Source organism: Coturnix japonica, chromosome 18 (assembly GCF_054131305.1).
Source record: "Coturnix japonica strain WE chromosome 18, WE-NBRP24, whole genome shotgun sequence".
In the NCBI taxonomy this organism is placed as follows: domain Eukaryota; kingdom Metazoa; phylum Chordata; class Aves; order Galliformes; family Phasianidae; genus Coturnix; species Coturnix japonica.
Window position 1 is genome coordinate 2,496,918 of NC_140680.1, and position 14,009 is coordinate 2,510,926.

Genomic DNA, 14,009 nt, shown 5'->3' on the forward strand with positions numbered 1-14,009 from the left:
CCATTGGTTTTCTTCATCAGTTTTGTCCAGGAAGCCGCACAGCAACCAAACAGAAAAGAGATTATATTTGTGTGCTACACATTCTTCCCACTTATAATGATGTGAACTTGATAAAACTTCAGTGAAATATTTCTTGATTGTCTTTTTAGTGATGTGGAATGTGTTCTTCCCTGGTTATAACCCAACTATGTAATGAACGCATGCCACGTTTTTTTTTTTCTTTTTTATCTGCAAACACCATAGAGTTTGCATTGTTCAGGTTTGGTAAATAAATACTTTCAGCAGAAGTCTGTCCCGACCTCACAGTTGGTAGATAATAAGTTGGCAAACACACTTCAGTTCCTCCTTCCTTTTCTAGCTCCCAGCTGGTGCCAAGGGTGCTCTGCTGCACTTTGTTTTCCACAGTGGTCGCTCCTGGATGTTAGATGTGAATGAAGACACACAGCCTGTGTGCTGCTTGCTGAGAGAGCAGTGCCCTGTGTCTGTTGAAGTGATCGGGTGGTGGATGCAGGAGCCCAATGCTGTCTGTGCTTGTGAGAGTGGCCATAACTGCTCATCACCGCTCCAGTACCTTTCTTTTACCTCCTGCTCATTCTCTTATTTGGAGAGTTCGTTGTGGTTGTTACTATTATTTTTCTTTGCTCTAGATCACCAGAAGGCTGTACAGGGGGCAGAAACAGCAGCAAGTGATATCCATGTTTGAGGCTGAACGTTAAGTGCTGAGAGGTGAAATGGGTGGCTGTCCTGCAGGCGGATTTGTCCTTGTTAGGAAATGGGGGAAGAGTGCTGGGATCTTCCTGGAGGCCACATTAATTGGCAGCAATGTGTTTGCGGAGCTGGGGGAAAGTTAGTGACACAGTGTCATGTGTGGGGTCTGAGGGTGTCAGAATAGGTTTGAGATTTTAGTGACTGTGAGGTTTATTCTCTGCTGCTGTAATTGCTGTCAGATGTGTGATTTCAGATTGTTACACGAGTGTGCTTCGTTCTGTGGGCAGACTTCTCTGCTCTTGCTATAAGCTCACAGTTACCTTCAGACCGGGCCTGAGAAGTAATGAAACCCGAGTCTGCTGCCTCGCAGGTTGTTTGTTTTCAGTGCCTTTCTTGGAGTTTGTGTCATGGAACAGCTGATGTTGGTGCTGTTGTCTGCAAAGCAGGAAACCTCCAAGTTGTGAGGAGATGGAGGGGCCATAGCGTGAAGTGTCTGAAAACAAGTCAGGAAACTTTTAAGAGTTTGTGCTTTGGTAGAGCAGTGTTAGAGGTATGTAAAATATAATGCTGGATGTATTAGGAGAAGAAAATAAGAAATGGAATTGGTGGGACTGCAAAAGCAAAGATGAAATGACTTAATCTAGCAATTACTCTTCTCTTGCAGGGTTGTACCTTTTCTGCAGTTACTCAGGACTGACAAGATGACTTTTACCTTGTGCGATGTTAGAGGTTCTGTCGCAGCTCAGGAAATAGAACTGCAGAGGCTCTGGCTCCTTCCTGTCATAAAACTTTTCTCCTGAGTTTGTCAGCCAATATTTTTACAGCAGTGCTGTTCTTACGCTTCTTTTTTTTTTTCCTCTCCTCTGGTCATCCAGGTGGATTTTCTCTTGTGGTCACTGTAGAACTGGATGTCCATAGCCCTGTTGTGGGATTTCTCACCCCCAGCCATTGTATGGCGGTGCTGGGAAGGGGAGGGCGGTGGCTGTGACCCCACTGAGGTGCCGTGCAGTGCAGTGCTGTGGGAGCAGGGCTCACTTCCTCGCCTGGTGCCGTGCCAGCTTTGTACGTGCAGTTCTGAATCCCATTTTCCCGTTGAGCTGCAGTCCTGTTTGCGTCATGTGCTTGTGTCTCCTTTGCTCCCTGCCATCTCCCCAGGCTCTGCAATTCTTCCTGCTTTCCAGGTTTCTTTCTCTAACTTTGTTTCAAACCTCCTTTTTTCCCTAATGTGGTGAACTGTATTTGCTTGTCAAGTGCGTTAGGGTTGTAGTGCTTCAGGTTGTCATGTCTCTTGTTCTTACTTGATTTGTTAATCCTTCCTGCTGATGAATGTGAAACCCAGTTTATTAATAGCACCAGGTACCAACAGGTGAAACAAACTCTCGTGTGCTTGTGCTGTACAAACAGAATAAGAGAAGTTCTTGCCCTGAAGTCTTGAACTAATTTTCTTCTGTTAACAGCTCATTACTAACGTTTGCCTGCACTTGGTTCTGTTGAGGTGTGGTACCAGCCCCAGCCCTGCCTCGCTGAACAGCTCACAAACCCCATTTATTGATCTCTCTTCATTGAGTTTATCTTCCTTTTTATTTATGATTACTGATATTAAACAATTACTGATAACTCAAACATTTTAGTTGCCCAAGTTTTAAAACTAAACAAATTGACAGTGTATTTTTACTGATGTTCTTATCCTGTAATGATTATATTTTTCAGTACAATCTTATTCCAGATCTCTTCCTGCTGATGATTCTGCTCCTCTGCAGCCCAGAGCAGTCTCTTGCTTTGTATTTCCTTACAATTACAGGGCAGAATAAAGACTACACGTAGCAGCCAGCCAGCTGCATAATGCTGCAGCTCCCTTAAAGCTGGTATCGTGGTTATTTTCATGTGAAAGACCAATAATTCCCTCCTTATCTGTAGTTTCTGAAAGCAGCTTCAAGATGTGTATCCTTTGGGCCGGACTTGAAACTGTCCTCAGCTGCTAAGTTTGGTGACTCTTCAGTGGAGGAACAGAAGGGAATTGTGTGTTCCTCTTCAGAGCACATTTCTTATGGCTGGGAGGTGTCAGAGCACCTGAGTTAAACCACAGTAAATTCCAGACTCGGTGCTTTTAAAGCTTTTTCTACATGTGGTGCTAAAATGAGGAGGCACCCAGGTTCTGGTACCCCATAACTTTGTAGTCTTCAAGAAACAAAGGTAGATGCTGGGTGTAATTGGATTGGATTGTACATTGTTTGATGTTGTTTGCCAGGTGGTGGTGGTCATTGCTAGCCTTCCCTACAGGTGATGGTGCATTTAACTTCATTAAAGCACCACCTGCTGCATTTCTAGGGTGGCCTCTTCAGGCAGTCATTGTTGGGGCAGAGCTGAGCTTTTCCTGAGTTGATACAAGGCAACAGTGGAAACTTGAGTGTGCGTTCCTTGGTGTTCTGTGGCTTCTTTTTAGTGTCCTGTATCTGTGTTTTTTAACTAGTGATACAAATAGTGCTGTTTGATATCTCTCACAATTAGGACCTGGCCAACAGTGACATCAGAGTCTTCCACCTCCAAACCTCACTTTTTCCTCCAACCCTGACCTGCCTGCATTTTTCCATCACCCTCCCATGCAACCCCCCATGGCAGCTCCTGCCTTTGCCGCCTGCTTGTGCCTCCATATTTTCCCTCTTTGGGTCTTTAGGAGGTTGTTGACATGGGGATCGTGTGCAGTGCAGCGCTGTGCTGCTCATCTGATTCCTGCCTGAGTTTGCTTTTCAAAATGAACCGTTACAGTTTTTAAGAAAAATGGAAAGTGTATTTAATTATTAGAACTAAATGCTGAGAACGCAGTGTGTCTAACCAGTGAAATACGTTAACAGTTAGTTACAGTGACACAGTTACAAAGTGCTCTTCAGACAGGAAGAATTGTTTAAGCTTGTCCTTAGCTCAGGCTGTAAGGTTTCAGCGGGGTAAATGGGATGTGCTCCCTTCAAGGTTCTTGCATTAACAGCTTTGGTTCTCAAACACACTGAATTCTCATGCTGCTGACCACCAACTCTCTCCTGCCATCTCACTGTGGTGCTACAGGTACATAGGAATCTTTTCAAGAGCTGAACTGTGACAGAACTGCAGTGTGAATAATAGAAGGGTGTTTCAGGCACAGAGTCTATGGATATGAGAATAGAGGAGCCGTTCTGCTGCTCTTCCTGCATGCATCTCTGGGGTGGCAGGCCCCTGCCCGCAGGCAGGCACAGGCTCCCAGATAAGCGCACAGCCACCCTGAAGCCATGTAAGGCAATGTGAGCGTAACTGGTCCTCCAGCAGCAGAAATCTGGAGACGAGCTCTGACAGTGTTATTTACTGCAGCTGACATTTATAGTGGGTGCTGCTCTGTTGCTGTAGGGCTGCATGGAGCTGTCAGATCCAGAGCGCCCTTTTCCTTGCCTTACTGAGGTCCTGCTGCAGGCGGCCTGTTTGCAATGACTGCTGCAGATGACCAATGTAAATATTAAATACTTTATATAAATTATGCTTCAGAATGCTGATGTATGCTTCCATGTATGTCACTAGCTATTCTAATGTCATAAAAGCTCAGTAGCTGATAAAAGCTGTGCGCTTTTATATATTCACATATATCTCCTTGTTTCTGCATTTCATTTAATTTCCTGAAGACGTTAAAGAGGTTTTGTTGATGGAAGTGCTTAACTGGTTTTAATCAGACTTTGATGTGCACAAATCATTAAAGCGAGTTGGATGAGGAGATAAGAGTCCACAATTCTCTTTGTATAGTTTGGCTGCTGAGCAACTCATAGAATATTTTTCCTGTATGGGAGGGTAGAATGAAATCCAGAGAAGCCACATCAAAATGCTTTGGTGTAATGTTATGTCTTTGTGGGCAGAGGAATATAAACCATAGTTTTCTGACAAAATCTGAAGATGTCATTAGCAGTTTTCCATCGCTATTAGCCCAAACATTCCCTTATTCAAAGATAATTAAAAATTGCTTGGTCCAAGTCCAAATGTGAAAAAGTGACCCTTTAAGTTGAAATGTTGGAAAAAATGAGTAAAGATGCATTCAAGGAGTCTGAAAGGAGGAATCATTGGCAATGTTTGTGTAGCAGGTGGGACTGCTTTGGCCTAAGTGGAAAACAGTTGCTTTGGTGGAAGCTGCTGTGATTGGAAACTGTTTGATTTCATACAGATACAGTTATTTTACTTGCCAGACTCTGGGGGCCTTCAGGCATAAAGATTGGACAAGATGAGATACAATGAGCGTGATATTTTTACTATCTTACATCTCCTTTTGATGTGCTGGGTGGTCCCGTATGGCAGAGAGCTTACTGATAGATGTGTTTGTTTGGAGCAGGTTTGTTTGCGTATTTGGGTGTGTGGGTGCCTGCTGCTGTTAGCTGCTTTGTTTTGTTCTCTGTTTGCTGCTTTTCTGATGCTGACATTGAGCCATCCAGCGCAGCAGTGGTTGATGAGCTGGTGATGGGATGATGCATAGCAGCTCTGGTCTGTATTGGCTGCAGGTGTGAGGTTATGGGGCTGCTGCTCCTGCTCAGTATTGCTTCCAAGTGCCTGGTGAAGTTTTGGAATGGTGGCATTTCAGTTTGTTCTTACGATGCAGATAGGATGGGTTGGCATCATGAACATGGTGATCCCCACTAGTGAAAGTGATAGTTGTAGGCAGCCTGCAGAAGGTGGAGTGAAAAGTTTCTTCCTGGATTACGTCTGCTGAAATATCTGTACCAATTATATTTAATGAGGAAGAAATACAAGTGAGGAGTTTGTGCTGTGATGCATTCTTAGCCAATAATTAGCAGAAATGCTTTTTGCTAGGAGTTCAAGCAGTCTTCATCTTAAGTTTGTTAATTGCTAATAAGCTCCTAGAGAAAGACTCCTTGGTTCCTTTATCTCTCCTTTCTGGTTCCTCTAATTGTTTTTGTGACTGTAAGAAAAAAGCCTCATGTTCTGTTATGGCCACATGAAGCAGGAGCCACACCAAAGTGACATGTACCGATGTCACCTTCAGAAGGGCAGCAGAGTGTTTCTGGGGATGGTTTACTGCCAAACAGAGAAACTAAAGGTGGACAAAAACGAGTGCGTTTTCATCTTGGTTTCTGTTTAAGAGAACTACAACGTTTGAATCTCATTGGTTGGTGTAATGGGGTGATTTTTTGCTAAGTACAAACACAGAACACACAATCTGTTTTAACCCAGTGTGCACCTCAATACTTTTAAAATGATGATGTGTAAGAAATCAGTGAGTCATACCTTCAGAAACTGCTCTTCACTCTTACCGTGCTGATTTTGAATGGATGATAGATCCAATTAATTGACAAAACCAGTAAAGAATGTGCCTCTTGTGCCAGGCAGGGGAGGAAGGCCGAGCTGCTGGGCTGAGCTGCTTTGCCCTCCTCCCCCCATGGCTGTGGAGCTGCAGAAGGTGCAACGTGCTGTGTGATTCCTGCCACACCTGGGAGCAGTCGTACTGTTACAGAGCTGAGGCTCTGTGGATGGGTTTTTGCCTTGTAACACACTGACACAGCTGCAGGGCTCTGGCCTAACCCGGCCTGTTGCTTTAAGGGTTTCGAAATTCTGCCGAGTTCTGGCAGGAGTTTTGCAAGGCCGCTTGTCTTTTTCCTTAATTTCATACTAGAAGAAGTGTTAACGTTCTCTCTAGCTGCAGGATTCATTGGGTCTCACTGTTTTTAATTTGTGTATGTCGTTAGGATTGTACGTTCTGCAGTTTTGTTTGTTGGGCTGTTCAACTCTAATTATAAATACGTTAAGAGTGGCAGCCCTGAAACAGCACACACAATGCCTGTGCTGCTTTATCACACAGAGGAGTCAAGTCTGCATCTCAGTAGACCAAAAACTGGACATATCTTCTGTGGAAGACACCTTGTGACTGCTGTTACCATCTGAAGAAGCCCCTCAGGGGCAGGGGCCTGCAGCCACCGACTGCACAGGAGCGGGACCTGCGTTGGGCCTCATCAGCACCGCCTGGATATGGTAACACTGCACAGCATGGCTGCTGCGATAGGGCCCTGCGTAAAAAGATCTTTGAAAGGAGTATGAAATAAAACCTGCAAATGCATTGAAGGGAGCACAGTGCCAGCAGTGGGCAGGATGGCAAAGCGGGCCTGGGGGTGTGGGGGGGAGGGCGGCTGCCCCACAACACGGACAGCTCCTCATTAACTGCCTTGCACAGCTCAGTTACTGCTTGTGAGCTGCTTCACGAGCCACTTGTGGATCCTGAAGATGGTGTCATAAATGAAAAATCCACTTTTTGTGCAAAGTCCTCAGTAAGGCACAGGGTGGGTTAATAGCCCCAAGTATTTTGTTATGGATGCTTTTGCTGTGAAGATGTATCAAATAAAAGTGGTGTTTAGAAAGTGAGCTGTGCTTGGAGGAGCCCTGAGTGGGGCAGAGCTGCTCTCAGTATTTGTGCAGTGTGTGGAGCAGGATGTACAGCTGGGAACAGTTACACAGGGCCTCGGTGCTTAATGCAGTGGCTGAATTTATCGTCTCAAAACTGTGTTTGTTTTAGTGCGTTCTGCAGCAGAATTCTTGAGTCTTGGTTACGATAGGAAGATAAATGTCTTGCGAAAAAGCACAGACAGATGATCTTTCAGTAGAACTGGAGGAAATGGCAGTTAAACCTGTGTGTGTAATGTATGTGATAATGTTTTCACTCCTGCTGCTTCTGTAGTTCTGTTAAGCAGGAGAAGGTGAACCTTGTAATGAATGTGATGCTCCCCTTCTGCCCTAACGCTCTCTTTGTTTGGGTGGCATTTTGTTAAAACGTTCTGTGCTGCTTCAGATCTTACACAGAACATATTTATCAGAGGATTTCTACTAAGATCCTTTTTTAATCCTTATGCTGTAGAGTTCATAATACTCAAATGTAATGAGACCTTATAAGACAGTAAATTAATGTGAGGAAGTCAGAACTCTAATAACCAGATTAATGCTGCATTTCTGAATAGGTATTGCTTAATAAAATTTGAACACCAATTCTCATTGTTTCAAAGTTTAAACAGAAGAGCAAGTAGGCACAGGAATTGTGTTATTAAGTTTCTGCCCAATTAAACTGTAGAATATTGTTGGGAAACTATTATAATGCGCTTGCTTGGCCTGTGTGGACATGAAGAAATTGCACGTAGAAGTTTTGTGTTCATGGTGCTCCATCTTTGCATCGTGCAAATTGTACGATCTGCTCGTGAATGAACACTGCAAAGATAAGAAGAAATGTGGTTTTGTTATAGCAAGACAAAACAAACAAATGAAAATACAAGAGAGAGAGTAGTTAAAACTCTGCTTCATTTTACAGTAGAAATGAACTTTGCTCTGCTTGCAAGAGTTTATTGAATCTGGCTTTTCCTATCCGCCTAAGAACCCTGGCTTGGAGTTGTGGTAAATGCAGAACATGATAGTTTTGGTACGTGATGGCTTTGTTGTATCGTGGTTTTCAGCCTTTGCCTTCAGGAGTAACATCCCCCTTGCTGAGCTTTTCCTCCCCGGGGTCTGCGCCCTCCGTGCGTGTGGTCGCTTGGTGGCTGAATGACCCCTTCCTCTGCTGTTTGCATTCCCCGGAAGAGAAGGGGGGAGCAGGGCATTGTGCTGTCAGTTGTTGGATTTCCCTCTTTCTGTACCCTTTTCAGTATCAACAGGACAAAAAGGAGGGACTGACGCTGTTGGCCTGTGAGCATCTCTACTGTCTGGGAAGAAAAGAAAGCTGGGAGAGCCAGGCAGCTGCTGCCTCATCCTGTCCATAAAAGGAATAGAAAAAAGAAAGCCAAGCAAAACTGATCACTTCAGATCTGCTTTTTTTTTTTTCTCCCCCCTCTCCCAATAGGAGATAGGGCACGTTTCTTTCTAGCAGTGCTTTGGACACTGGCTGCCAGCCTTGTGCATGAGACTGGCTGGTGATGTGCAAGTCCCATCGTGGGTGCCTTGCTGAGCTGAGAATGAGCTGCAATCATTGCTTTGTTCTTAGATCTCCTCGACAGTGACACAAAATAACCCTGATGCCTGTGTGAGGTTAATCTAGGGGAAGGAGGCTAGTGGATTCTGATGTTTTTGCTACCCATTAATATTGTTGCAGAGAATATGGAGTTGCTGTAAAGGAGTGCTTTGGGTTGTCTTAACCCTTCAGTAAATTCTTGGATGTCGACATTTTTAGGCTATTTCAATAGTGTGTTTCAGAGAACAGCTTAAATCTTCATTTTAAATCAGCTCTGCTGCTGAAATTAGAATTTTCTTATTTTATTTAGGTTATAAAATTTGGTTACTGGGTGCTTACCTTAGTCTCAATATTATCTTAGCATCTATGTGCTGGATCGTGGGTGTGATGAATAATGCATCCATCTCTCACCTGAGCTTGTCTAATAAAATATGTTATTCTTACAGGGCCTTTTCAGTTCATGTAGGATCCCAAGTCCTTTTTTTCTGTAGTCAGTGCTGAGTTAAATCATGATGATAGTTCTTTTATCCATCGCTGAAGGGTGGTACTTTCTCTAATACAACATGTTAGCTATTTGATACTTGGGTAATCCAGTACAATGTTATGGACTGGAGGGAGGAATCTGGCAGCCAGAACTAAAGGAGCAGGATGTAATTACCTGCATCTTCACTTGGCTGGGACACTGGAATTAATGAGCTGCTCTTATTGAAGTACAGAGTTTTTCCTCAGCTAAGAGTGGTGAAGGATTTGTGTTCTCTGTCTGAGAAGCAGTGGCAAGCCCAGGCATATAGTGCTTTCTTGGGGATTTCTGCAGTTTCAGAACTGATCAGGAAGGAGCAGCGCCCTGTAGCAAACTGCTCTTCCCTCCCTGGTAGTTCTCATCAAACATTAACCTCACCTAAGGCAACTTTTTCCTTTCTTTTTTTTTTTTTTTTTTTTAAAGCTGCCACCCTGACTATATGTACAAAGGTGCACATACAGCTCGTACAGTACTTTGTATAGTTAAACAGGATAGTTAAACGTTAGAAACATTTGAATGTATCTAACTGGTGAAAGTCTGGTTTGTATTTGTATTATATTACCAGTACAGTTGTATTTGTTTTGTTTTGTTGGTTTTTTTTACCAATAACACAGACCTGACAAAACCTTGGCAGAAGGGATATCTCTGTTAGAAATGGGGTTATGTTTTAAAAACAAGGCAATCTTCATTCTCATCCAAATACCCAAATGAGGTTATGGTTCAGGCACATTGGTGCCCTCACTGTGTGTGCCTACCACAAATGCATAGATGCTGAGCTCTAACTTCAGAGCACTTCTGGCTTAGCCAACTTTTCCTCTTGTAGAGCAGATAACGTTTGCAGTTGGAGCCATCCCAAACTAAATACCCCTCCCTTGCGGCAGAATACCAGTGCTGTATTAACTAGAGCTGAAGGAAAACTTCAGCCATTGTGTTGAAAGGTGCGAGGGAGAGAAGTAAAATGGAACCCTTCATTCCTTTGAAAGCTTTTTTTCCCCTTTCTTACTGCTCCTTAACACATAAATATCGCTTACATTCTCTGTCACTTCTTGTTTTAGTGTTACAAAGCTCTGTGAAGGCTGCTTGGGTGCTTGTCATGCTTCTGTATTTGTGAGATTGTGGTTATCCTTAAACTTCACCTGCAGTTTGTGCTGCTCTGTGCAGGGCTGGAGCACTTCTGTACAAAATGCTTTGTGGATTTTCTCAGCAGTTCTCTTTCTCATGACTGTAGTGTAGAAAGCTGTAAGTTAAGGCTACCTGTTCTCTTTTATTTGGTAAGTATTACGTTGTTAGTGACAACTTCGGAGTGTTTCACTGTTCTGTGTGCCGGTGTTTCTGTGTTTGCTGTTGTTGTGGAGCAGGGTTGTTCTTTTTGTTTATTGTTTGTCTTATAAAACTTATTCCTTTCTTACTGCTCCTATTTCAGTATCTTCATACCAAACTGACAGAGTAGCATTGTTTGTGTGGGATTGTTGTGTGATGTTAGTGACTGGCTCAATAACGATGCTGTAGTGGGTGCAGGAGTTGGGAAAATGGACAAATCCTGAGATATTAGCTGTCATACAAGCACAGAAATACATGAATTAAGCAGCAGGTATCTCTTGGCGGGAGCAGCATTGAAGCAGTTTCTGGCATTTTTACAGTGCTTTGTGAAAACACATCATTGCTTGATATAAACAGGATTTCCATCTCTGTTTCTTTGAAGAGCCATGGTGGGAGCTGTGTGCATGTCATGCCACTGGCTGTGTCCTGTAGAAGTGCTGCACGTCGTGTGTTTGTTCCCTGTTCCCTCTGAACACTTTATCATTTATGGGTAGATGTTGTCAAACATAATTGGTGTTCAGCACAGCCCATTGGCTGCTATGGGATACGTGAGCTGTTTGATTTCTATTGCTTATGCGGTCGATTCAGACAAGGGAAAGAAAGCTCATGATATAGACGAGGATGTCTCAAAGGAAGTCTTGGTGCTGTAAACACGCTTTGAAGGCCCACCAGAGCTGCACTTGGAGAGCTGTGGGTTTGGGACTGTTGTTGTGTGGTGTGCAAGGAGGGCTCCCAGCAGGTGCTGCCCTGCCATGGCTGCCACAGTGCAGGAGGATGGGGAGATGCTGCTGTTGGGGCGTTGCAGATGAACTTGTGTGAGGACAGTTCTTTGATGCCTGGGGCGGTTCGGGGGATGAGGGGGCAGGCTGCTAGTCCTACACCTTACCCAGCGCTTGGCCGAGGCACTCTGCTGTGTAACAGCACTGCTGGTAAAACTCCAGGGATGCGTGGGTGGCTTTTTCTTTTTTTTTTTTTTTTTTTCCTAAACTGGAGCATGATCCAAAATTCCCATACATGGGCTTGGTCCTGACACCCTGCAGCTGGTGTGGTGGGCAGGGCAGAGCAGAAGTTCTGTAGTGCTGCTTGGAACACCCAAGGTTGCAATTGCTTGAGTAAGCCATTGCCAAGGCCACGGCCTTCATGGGCTGTGGAGAGCAGCAGCACCAAACTGCCTTTATAAGAAATGAAAACGACATTTCTAGTATGGGCGATTTGAATTACACTCTGCTCAGTCCATTTAGATCAGCAGTTAACGGTGTGTAAAGAATAAACATAAATGTGTTTGGTATCAGATGCTTCTGTGAATTTCCTGCTTGAAGTGCTCTCTCTTTCAGCTCTTCAAATGGAGCTGGAGAAGAGAGGCACAGAATTTGGATGCATTCAGTTCCATGCTGAGATCACATTGAGTGCACTGTGCAGGGTGCAGCGTGGGCTACCTGTGTGCAGAAATAATGAGTAAAGCATGTGGAGCTAGACATTGAAAATGGAAATATTGTGCTGTGTTTTAGGCCTGTTCTCTAATTTCTTTTAATTTTTGCACTTTTCTTTCTCCAGATGTGGAAATTAAGGTGATTTTGGTCCTTGCAGCGGGGCGTTAGTTTTGCCTCCCTTAGCCTGGCTCTGATCCTGCTAGGAGTTCTCACATTCGCTCAGGCTTCCCAGGAAGAGGGAAAGGGAAATTATAGCAGGATCCTGTTTATAGCAGCAGGTACAAACCAATGAGTTCTTTTTTTCTGCTTCCAGGCCTGGCATGCAGGGAGGGAGGAGCAGAGAGCTGTGATCCCATTGCTGGGGGTGGGTTGGGGAGGTGGGGGTTTGGCAGCTGTTATCCCCTCCAGGAGAAGCCTGAGCCCCAGAGGTGGGTGCAGGCTGGCTACCCCCCAGCTCAGGCTGCCCTGGGCCCAGCCAGCCAGCACTGGGCAGCACTGCCAGCACCTCACCATTCCTCAGTGAGAGCAATATATTTTGGGATAGCAGACTGCCAAAGGTGGACGTAATTGCATGTGTTCTGAAGAGTAACTTTTGCAGTTCAATTAGGCTGATGTTAATTGCTAGCAGTATTGGTTTACTAGGCAGGCTGTAGTCGTTTGCTTTTCAGTGTCCCACTACTGCTTATTTTTCCTGAACAAAGGCAAAGTTATCTGCTGTTTCATGGCTGTGTAGAGAATTATAGAATCACAGGGTTGGAAAGGACCTACAAGATCATCCAGTCCAACCAAGAAATAAATGTGACCAAAAAATTGTCCCAGATGCAGCTTTAGAGCCCAATCAACATGAGCTGAATTCATTTATTTACATATTTTTTACTGGTGTGATTTTAATAGCTCAGTACACATCGTAGAGATCTGGAAGAGTAGATCAAGAAGTCTAATTTGGATCCCATTCAAATCACTGATTCCCCTCCGTTCCTCCATAACAAAATAAGAAGTAAACCTACCCCCAGTGCCCGTACAGCCCAACTGGCTGCTCATGAAGATGCTTTTCACTTGCTGTGTGCTACAGAAGGCTCTAGGCATGAGTGCTAAGAGCACTCTGCTGATTCGTATTTTGGATAACTCATTTTGCAGGGTCAGATTAGCTCTGGTTTTGCTCCAGCTCTGTACTGGACCAGTTCCTGCTTCAGTGTTCCTGTTGTGTGACACTGTTATAAATGCTGAATGTCAGCTAAAGAGTTGCAACAGATGTTGATACAGTTTTGAAAGGTGATGCTCAGTGAAGATCCTCGTGTTAAAGTGTAACTCTCTACTTGTAAAGTGTAATTATCTTCTAAAGGGATAGCTGCATATGATTCATTATCTTAGTGCTTTTTATTGAATGAACTACCCACAGGTAGGTGTAGATACTCTGTTCCCTGCCAAACATTTTGCCTTTGATAGTAAAATGGCATAGATCCTAATGGTTGGCTTTAACAGGTCACTATCTGTGATTAAGTCTGACATTTGTTGCTGTTTAAGTCTTGGATATACAAGAAATCTGAAGGAGGAAAAAAGAAAAAGCTGTTTATACCTCCAACTTTCAAGGCAGGTTTACGTTCTGCCATCACTGTGAACATTGTTTGTAGTTTGTAGCTTGGCTGCATTGCAGCGTGCAGGGCCCTCCCTCAGCTGGCAGACTTGCATTCACTTGCAGTTGCATGAATTCAGCTGATTTTAGCACAATTAGAGAAGAAGTGATTTTCATATGCACGTTAAAAGTTAGCACATCCCTAGGCTCGATGTCAGCGTCACGTTGGATGATGCTGATGCTTTTAGCTTGCTTACAGTGCAGGTATCTCAGGGAAATGCAACAAACTCACACCCTAAAGCATCACACATTTAAACTTACACCGGGGATTTCTTCTGGTTTTGATGTGCCTGTGGGCAGAGCAGTAGGAAAAAATGAAGCCAAGTGAGTAAGAAACTGCAGTGAAAGGCTCAAGTGATTTTAAGGTGAAAAGCACAAATAATGTTTTTTTAAAAGCTGAGTGGTAGGTGGCAGTTGTGCCTAGAATGGAACAGCTGGTTTCATAGAGCTTTC

General features: G+C 44.1%; 1 protein-coding gene across 13 annotated transcripts in view; it reads left to right on the top strand.

Annotated features, from left to right (window-relative positions):
* Nucleotides 1–14,009, top strand: part of AFF4 (ALF transcription elongation factor 4) — a 47,879-nt gene that overhangs the window by 1,943 nt on the left and 31,927 nt on the right. For 5 of the 13 annotated variants that reach the window (XM_085519097.1, XM_085519095.1, XM_085519101.1 and 2 more), the window contains exon 2: nt 12,048–12,201. The exons of 7 other annotated variants lie outside the window; for them this stretch is intronic. The gene's annotated coding sequence lies outside the window, so the exon portion shown is untranslated. Of the gene's footprint in view, nt 1–6,336; nt 6,700–12,047; nt 12,202–14,009 lie in introns of those variants that run through there. One more of the 13 variants, XM_085519098.1, reaches the window with a different exon arrangement.